The sequence below is a fragment of the Rhincodon typus genome, chromosome 17 (genome assembly GCF_021869965.1).
Source record: "Rhincodon typus isolate 14 chromosome 17, sRhiTyp1.1, whole genome shotgun sequence".
Taxonomy (NCBI): Eukaryota; Metazoa; Chordata; class Chondrichthyes; order Orectolobiformes; family Rhincodontidae; genus Rhincodon; species Rhincodon typus.
The window spans coordinates 36,478,197-36,486,713 of record NC_063348.1 but is presented as its reverse complement, the minus strand read 5'-3'; the positions used below and the strand labels follow the sequence as shown (position 1 = coordinate 36,486,713).

The window sequence follows — 8,517 nt, the reverse complement described above, 5'->3', positions numbered from 1 at the left end:
TCTGCCATGACTTGCCTCTGCCATGACTTGCCTCTGCCATGACTTGCTTCTGCCATGACTTGCTTCAACAGTGACATTGTCTATCATAAGATTCATCCCATTCCAACTTGTGTTAATCTGTCTGGATTGAGTCTGTAAGGGTGTTGTTTTATAGGTAACACATCCCCCACAGTGGTATCATGAGCCAAAACAGTTTTCCTTGGCATATTCCTCCATATTGATCTATGATTCTGCAATAGTTTTAGAAATTCACTTCGATAGTTCTCAGGAAAAGCAAACATGTCTTCTAACCTTCTTAGCACAACCATATTATCCAATTTGATTTCTGGGGGGGTAAATCTTTTTTAAATTTTTGATTCATTCTCCATATATTCTGATAGCTCTATTTCACTCCTAATTCTTCCACTGCTGCAAATATTCTGATTCTTTCTTTTGTCTGGATTATGCTTCACAATTCCTATCATGGAACTTTTTTTGGTATGATAAAGGTCCATTGAACCTTGAACCAGAGACAGGAAGAAACTCCCACCCTGTTGCCAACAAAAGCATTTTGGGCTTCGGACTTTTTATCTACTCCAGTATTAATTGTTTGTTCTGTAATGGTCAAATGATTTTAGCCAGCTCTTATGTTTTGGTCATTTTCTTGCAAAAATTTGAAACGTAGGCTGGAAGTATCACATCTGAATAGATTTATCAGTTTTTCTTCAATCAATTTAAGTGGTCTTTTCATCCCCTTTCCATTTTAGTTCAAAAGAACAAATTCCAGAAGACCTCATCAAGTGTGTCCCTAATGGCACATAATAACAAAGGAATTCCTTAATGGAAATCATTGGAACATACTTGGCAATAGGCTGTAATCAAAGTTTGATGCCATCTTTCCAATGTGCCTTGAGATTGTGGGTGAGAAGCCAAAGATGTTAATTGTTTTATTGCAAAACTTTCTTTCTAATAATGATTTCTTTGAATGTTTGTAACATGAAACTCGTACTTTGATCTGATTGTATTTCTTTGCGTAATCCATCGTATAATACCAAAAGAACTAACTTTTCCACTGCCATTTTGTCATAATTTCTCCTAAAGGCACTGCTTCAGGAAGTCTTGTTGAAAATTCCATGACCGTTAAAAGATTCTGCTTCTATTCCTGGTTTTAGGTAGGAGTACTGCACAATCTATTAAGACCCCACTAAATTGTTCTTGAAATGCTTGTATTAAAATTAAAGGCACGCATTTAATTGATTGTTGGGTGTTTCCCACTACCTCCCATGTATTTCAAATTTCTGGCAAAATTTGACCATATCATTATGTAATCCTGGCCAATAAAATGCTTTAATATTTTAACCTGGCTTTTCCTGAAATCTAAATGAATTTCATGATCTACTCTTAGAATTTTTGTTATGATAGTAAGATGGTTTGCCATCTGATAGACCACTGTCCTTTCCTCATCGGCTGGTATTTGAAGTGGTCTGCATTTTCTCATTTGTTTTGTGTCTCAAGTAATAATATTCAGCCTGTTTGGTACAACTATTTCATGCCCAAGTTTTGTTGCATTTCTTTGCCTTCGTTCTTTTTCAGTTTTAAATTTTGAAGTGTTTTATTCGATAATTAAATTTCCAAATTATTTCACTGCTTCATAGACTTCTTCCTCTCTAATTCAATGTTACTGTGTTGTGACTAGACCTCAATCAGGAAACAATTGAGGGTGTTTCACCTCTAACATTTCAGCTTCTTCCACCAGCCTTAGTAAGGCTAATATACTTAAACTATTCTTGGTCAGGTCACATCCCAAAATAAAGTCAATTTCTCCTATAGGGATTTGTTTCACTACTTCCATGACAGCTTCTTGATTTAACAAATCAAAGTTTAACCTGACTATATGCATTGAGACTAGTTTGTAAGCTCCATGTGTACTGCCAATTAATACATTTTCATTAATCCCTCTAAAGACAAGTTGTATCATCAGCCAACATCAGTGACCTCCTCCATTGTTTCTGAATGTATTTATTGGTTTATTTCTCGATTCAACACATAAGGTAATGCCTTGTCTTTTGAGATAAAGTACTCAGAACCTCTAGTGGTCTGACTTGTAAATATTTGAAGAAAAGTTGATGGAACATTTGATCAGATCTTAAAGAAACCTGGCTTGATAGATCGTATTTTGATTTTTTTTTTCATATTTGTCAAGATGGTCTTTCGCTGAAACATAAGCATGCAAAGCTGCAGATCAATGAAACAAGATTATGAAGCAAAGAAAAAGATAAAATGACAATTTGAAAGATTTTGAATCGCATAGCAAAAAGTACCATCCCATCTATTCCAACTTCACTTTACAGTATTCAAACACAGAAAGAGTGTTCACTTTTCTATCACATCAATTGGTTAAACTTAACTGCTTTCTCTTCCCAGCTTTGGGTAGCCCCTCCCTTAATGAATTGCATAACTGAGCTTAAATTTTCTCAATTTCACATATTCCCTTCCATATTTAACCAAACATTTTCAGCCTAGAACCTTTTACACTAAAACCCTTGCACTAAGGTAAGCTACTTCCTAACCATTCCAAATTATCTCCTTTCTTCAGGAGAGACTTCTCCAAATGTCTAAGTTCTACCAGAACTTTGCAAACAGGAAGCAAAACATTTCCAAACAATGAGCTCCCCCACTTGCGCTTCTGCCAGAGAAGAACAGAATTCTGATCCTAAGCTGAAAGCAACCTAATGCATCTCAACGTTCACTATATCTGGTCATAAAACTCTCAAAAAAATTCCCAATATCACCCCAGGGATTCCCACTCTTGTACTCTTTTAAAAAGAAAAACATGCCTGCAGAAGTACTGACAAGTTAATCATTAAGCTCCCTCATATGCACAGACCAAAACCTATACGTCACTAGTTCGAAATCCAAACGAATCTTGCAACTTGTGTCACAATATATTTCGCTAAGACCTCATTTTTCTAAACTTGAGATAAAGGCCCGTTCTAGTCATTTAATTTTGGCATAACAGGAAAGATCATGAGTAACGTAGCAAACTGAAATTCAAGTTGGCTGGGAAGGATGAAATTGAAAAGGGGGTTGAAGGCAGTTTTTTTTTTGTGGAAATGGTGACAACCCACAAGCATTAGTTTTGGAACTACTCCTGATTGTGTTTTACATTAAGTCCTTGGTTTTTGCCCTCAAAAATGTTGAGGAAATTTGCTGATAATGCCAGGAAGTATATTAACTTCTGAAGAGTCAACACCAAATGGCATTGTTGGCCTGAGTGCTTTATTTCCTTTGCTGTGTGTTAAGTGTGTAAGAAGTAAGTTGGACTTTCAGCTTCCTGAGCTTCACACTATCTCAAAACTATTGTGAAGCATTTACTTTTCATTTCTTTGTCCTGCAAACCACACTGAGTCAGTACATCTCCAATGATAGTACTCCAAACTAAGCCTCCAACTTTTAATCATGACTGTTGTGTTTCAACAAGTGAGCTTTGCTTACTTTTTAATTATGTTTCAACAACTTGCCGTTTTAACTTGAGTTTGGTAATCAACCTGAGGTCACTGCAACAACCTATTTTCTTGAGAGTCTGTTGTTGTAGCTGCAGACTGATAATACTTTGTCTTTTTTTAGCCTATCTGATTTACGTCACTGACTGAATTCTCAACTGACGCATTCCCATTGCCGCAGGCATGAATGCATCTCAAATCTTACCTTTTTAAATCATATCCTTCCAATAGCTTACAATTCAAATGAAATCTCATTTGAGATTTTTCTGACCTGTCCTGTTTTAATTGAACATGCACTTAAGTGGAGAGCAGTTAAGAGTCAGGAAACAAATGAGGCTGTAATTTTCTTGAATTAACAGGCCATCCCTTGAGTGCTTTCTGTTTTATATTGAAAAGTTGATATGTTCAAAAGTTGGTTTGAAAAAAAAAGCCTGAACAAGAGAGATTAGCAAGAAAATAATTTAGAATGTTTGGATTCACTGGCGGCACGGTGGCTCAGTGGTTAGCACTGCTGCTTCACAGCGTCAGGGACCTGGGTTTGATTCCACCCTTGGGCGACTGTCTGTGTGGAGTTTGCACGTTCTCCCCGTGTCTGCGTGGATTTTCTCCGGGTGCTCCGGTTCCTCCCACAGTCCAAAGATGTGCAGGTTAGGTGGATTGGCCATGCTAAATTGCCTCTAGTGTTCAGGGATGCGTAGATTAGATGGGCTATGCGGGATGTGTCTGGGTGGGATGCTCTGAGTGTCAGTGCGGACTTGTTGAGCGGAAGGGTCTGTTTCCACACTAGGGGTTCTATGGTACTTTAATAACGCTGTTTTAGTCAAACACTGCTATTTACCAATTGATTGCTGGATTCAAAGATTCTTAAAAGTATGACTTGACTTGTGTTTCACAATCATTAACAGCTTTCTGACAAAATCTCAGAAGGACGTGACTTTGAATCATGCAAATTCTGCAAGGTGATTTTAAGCTGTTAACTGCAGATCCTCTGGCTTAGTTCATCTCATCTTTGTTGAGTTTCAATCCCAACCCATATTCTAACTAATTTCACAAAACTGAAAATAATGGACTGATGTAAGAAATTTTCAGGTTTTGGCTGTTGAATTTGTAGGAACAGTTTGTGTGCCAGGATTGCACTTAGTGAACCATTGATGAAGTACTCATTTGAGATTGCACAGATGTATCATCTTTACCAAATTCATTATCTATTTCTCCTGACAAAGCTATTTTGTCACCAGTGATATTCCAGAGTCAAAATATTGCAAAGCTACACTTCAGATAAGCCAGAGTTCAGAGCCGGAACAGTTCAAATTTGATCTGGACCAATCTTGATTGCCGAGGTTTAGGAATATGGGGAAGCATACATGATGACAGAGGAGTTTTCCGCATTCCTCAATGAATTTTGCTTTTTTTTTTGTACCTTATCTCCTGGAAAATTATGTCAGATCCTTGTTATGAGTGAGGGAATGGGGCATGGACCTCCCATAAATAACACAATAACAAGGATAGTCGTGTATAATAGAAATCCCCTATGTAGCACGATGGACTGCACGATTTTTTGGAACTTTTTAAACAAAGAACAAGAAGCAAAGAACAGTACAGCACAGAAATAAACCTTTCGGCCTACCAAGCCTGTGGTGGCACATGACACCTTTCTCAACTAAAACCTTTTTTGCCTCTGTGCAGTACATATCCCTTTATTCCTTGCATATTCTTATACCGTCAAGATACCTCTTGATCGTGGCTATTGTATCTGCTTCTACCACCACCTCTGGTAGTGCATTCCAGGCACTTATAACCCTCTGTGTTTTTAAAAAAAAAACTGCCTCTCACATCTCCTTTAAACTTACCCCGTTTTGTCTTAAACCTATGTCCCCGAGTAATTGACACTTCTACTTCAGAATATCCATTCTACCCATGTCTCTCATAATTTTTGTAAACTTCTATGAGGTCACCCCTCAGCCTCCAACCTTTGAGTGAAAACACACCAAGTTTTTCCAATTCTCTCCTTATAGATAATATCCTCCAAACCAAGCAACATTCTGGTGAACCTTTTCTGTACCCTTTCCAAAGCCTCTACATCCTTCTGGTAGTGTAGCAACCAGAAATCTTTACATAATATTCCAAATATGGTTGAACTAAAGTTTTATGCAGTTGCAATATGACTTGCCAATTTTTATACTCTGCCCAACTGACGAAGGCAAGCATGTCATATGCCTTCTTGACCACCTTATCCATTTCTGTTGCCTCTTTCAAGGAACTGTGGACCACTACACCCAGATCCCTCTGTATGTTAATGCATCTAAGGTCTACCATTTACTGCATACTTCCCTCCTGAATTAGACCTTCCAAAATGCTTCACCTGTCATTTGTCTGGATTAAATTCCAACTGCTATTTCTCTGCGCAAGCCTCCAGCCTGACTATATTCTCTGCATCCTCTGTCAATCCTTAGTATCTGCAGCTCCACCAATCTTTGTGTTGTCCATAAACTTAGTAATCAGGCTACCTACATTCTCCTCCAAATCATTTTATATGTATACATATATATATAGACCTCCGGGTTCTCCCTGTGGATCACCACTGGTCATAGATCTCTAGGCAGAAAAACAGCCCTCCGCTGCTTTCTGTCTGTCTTGTATGACCAAGCCAGTTCTGATTCCATATTAACAGCTCAGCACGGATCCCATGTGACTTCACCTTCTAAATCAGCCTGTCAAAGACTTTGGTGTCTTCATAGTCAAAGTACGTGTAGACAACATTCAGCACCCTGCTCTCATCAATCATCTGTGTCACTTCCTCAGAAGACTCAATCAAGTTTGAGAGAGACAGCCTCCCCTGCACAAAATCATACTGCCTATCACTAATAAGTCCTTTTCTTTCCCAATGAGTAAATCCTGACTCTAATAATCTTCTCCAGTAATTGTCATACTACTGATGTAAAGATCACCAGCGTGTAATTTCCTGGATTATCCTTTTTCCTTTCTTAAAAATAGGTACACCATTGGCTATTCTCCAATTCTCTCGACCTCTCCTGTGACTAAAGAAGATAATAAGACTTCATACAAGGACCCAATAATTTTCTTCCTCACTTCCTTCAGTATTCTGGGATAGATCACATCAGGCCTGGGAACCTGTCTACCATAATGCTTTCCAAAACACCAAATGTCTTTTTTTTTGGTCTTACATTTTTTTTTATAATTAGGTAACAAAAAAATCAGGTCCAGGGCTAACTCCAAAAGTATGTGGATCTGCGAAAAGTGCATAATGAGGAGTCAGTCTATGATTTTTGGATAGGGTGGTGAGTTTATAAGATAAAATGTGACCCATCATTGTTGGTATGTAGTGTTGAAGAAAATAGACTGTAGTTTGGGCTCAAAACCACTAGCTGCTGGAGATTTAATTTTTCAGTTGTTCCATGTGTTGAGGAATTGGATAGCTGTTCCGAATCTCTACAGTTCGCCTTTGTATGTCATTGAGTCATGATGGTGCAAAAGGAGGCCATTTTATCCATCATATCCATACCAAATCTCTGAAGAATGACCCAACTGTATTTCAACTGCTCTTTATCTATAAACCCCCACAGATCAGCCCATTGAACCTGCCCCACCAATTTCCTTTAAGTGCTGATCCAATTTTCTTTTGAAGGCATTAATTATCTCTCTTCCACCACCCCTGCAGGTAGTGAGTTCTTTGTCCTTACCATTTGCTAGAAAAATTTCCTTCTGCCGTCTCCGCCATCCCTTGCCTAAACATTAAATCTGTGTTCCATAGTCCTTGTTCCATCAGCTGACTGGAAACAGATTTTCCTTGTCTATCTTGAGTAACCATGTTTTAACAAATCTTCCCAAAATTTCCTTTAATCCAATTTCAAGCAAACGTTCCTCATCCCATTTTAGCAAATCCTACTTTCATTCTGTCAAGAACCTCGCACTGTCCCTAATGTGACCAAGACTGGATGCAAAACTCGATGTGGCCGAACCATAGTTTTTAAAGTTTTTGCGTAGCCTCCCCAATTTTTTTTTTGCAATATCTCTATTTATGAAGCCCAAGATTCTGAATGCTTTATTATCTTGGAGGGTCTAATCATGTGAAATGCAATTGTGCACTACTTTTATCCTCCTTCTGTAGGAACTAGATGCTTTTGGTGTCTGGATGAAATATTTTACTCACCTCAGAAATTTTCTCCACTTTGTTATATTGTGCATTCATACACATTTAGCATCACCACCTTTGTTAACTTGTTAATTTCTTTCAGTGTTATTGCATAGTAACAGTATTCTTTTAACAAGCATTTAACATTTTGTGCCTTCCCATGAGTAGGACAAGCCTCTATGTCCTGGATTTACTTCAGAAAAATAGAATTAACTTGTGTTCAGTACTGGACTCCTGATGTTAAAGATGAGGCTTTTCTTTATATTTGTTATTTAACTGAGTTGTTTTTTAAAATTTAATTCACTCATGGGACTTGGGCATTGCTGGTTGGCCCACATACTTTTATTGCCTGAGCCTTGTTGCTGTTGAGAAGGTGGTGGTGAGCTGCCTTCTTGAACCACTGCAGTCCACATGTTGTAGGTTGAGCCCAATGCCCTTAGGGAGGCAATTCCAGGATTTTGACCCAGCGACAGTGAAAGAACAGCAGTATATTTCCAAGTCAGAATGGTGAGCGGTTGCAGTGAAGTGTGCAGGTGGTGGTGTTCCCATGTATCTACTGTCCTTGCTCTTCTAGACATAAGTGGTTGTGGGTGTCTAAGGATCCTTGATGAATTTCTGCGGTGCATCTTGAAGATAATACATGCTGCTGCTACTGAGCATCAGTGGAGAGAGTGGATGCTTGTGGATGTGGTGCCAGTCAGGCGGGCTGCTTCGTCCTGGATGGTGTCAAGCTTCGAGTGTTGTTGGAGCTGCATCATCCAACCAAATGAAGAGTATTCCATTACAATCTTGACTTATACCTTGTGATTTGATTTGATTTATTATTGTCAAATGTACCAAGATACAGTGAAAAGCGTTGTTTTGCATGCAATACAGGCAGCT

The 8,517-nt window shown here is 38.5% G+C and overlaps 1 protein-coding gene across 1 annotated transcript in view; it reads left to right on the top strand.

Moving 5' to 3' along the window:
• The first annotated feature begins 1,080 nt into the window (after positions 1 to 1,080).
• Positions 1,081 to 8,517, top strand: part of btbd10b (BTB (POZ) domain containing 10b) — a 58,093-nt gene continuing 50,656 nt past the window's right edge. The window contains exon 1 of the mRNA XM_048606843.1: positions 1,081 to 1,151. The gene's annotated coding sequence lies outside the window, so the exon portion shown is untranslated. The remainder of the gene's footprint in view (positions 1,152 to 8,517) is intronic.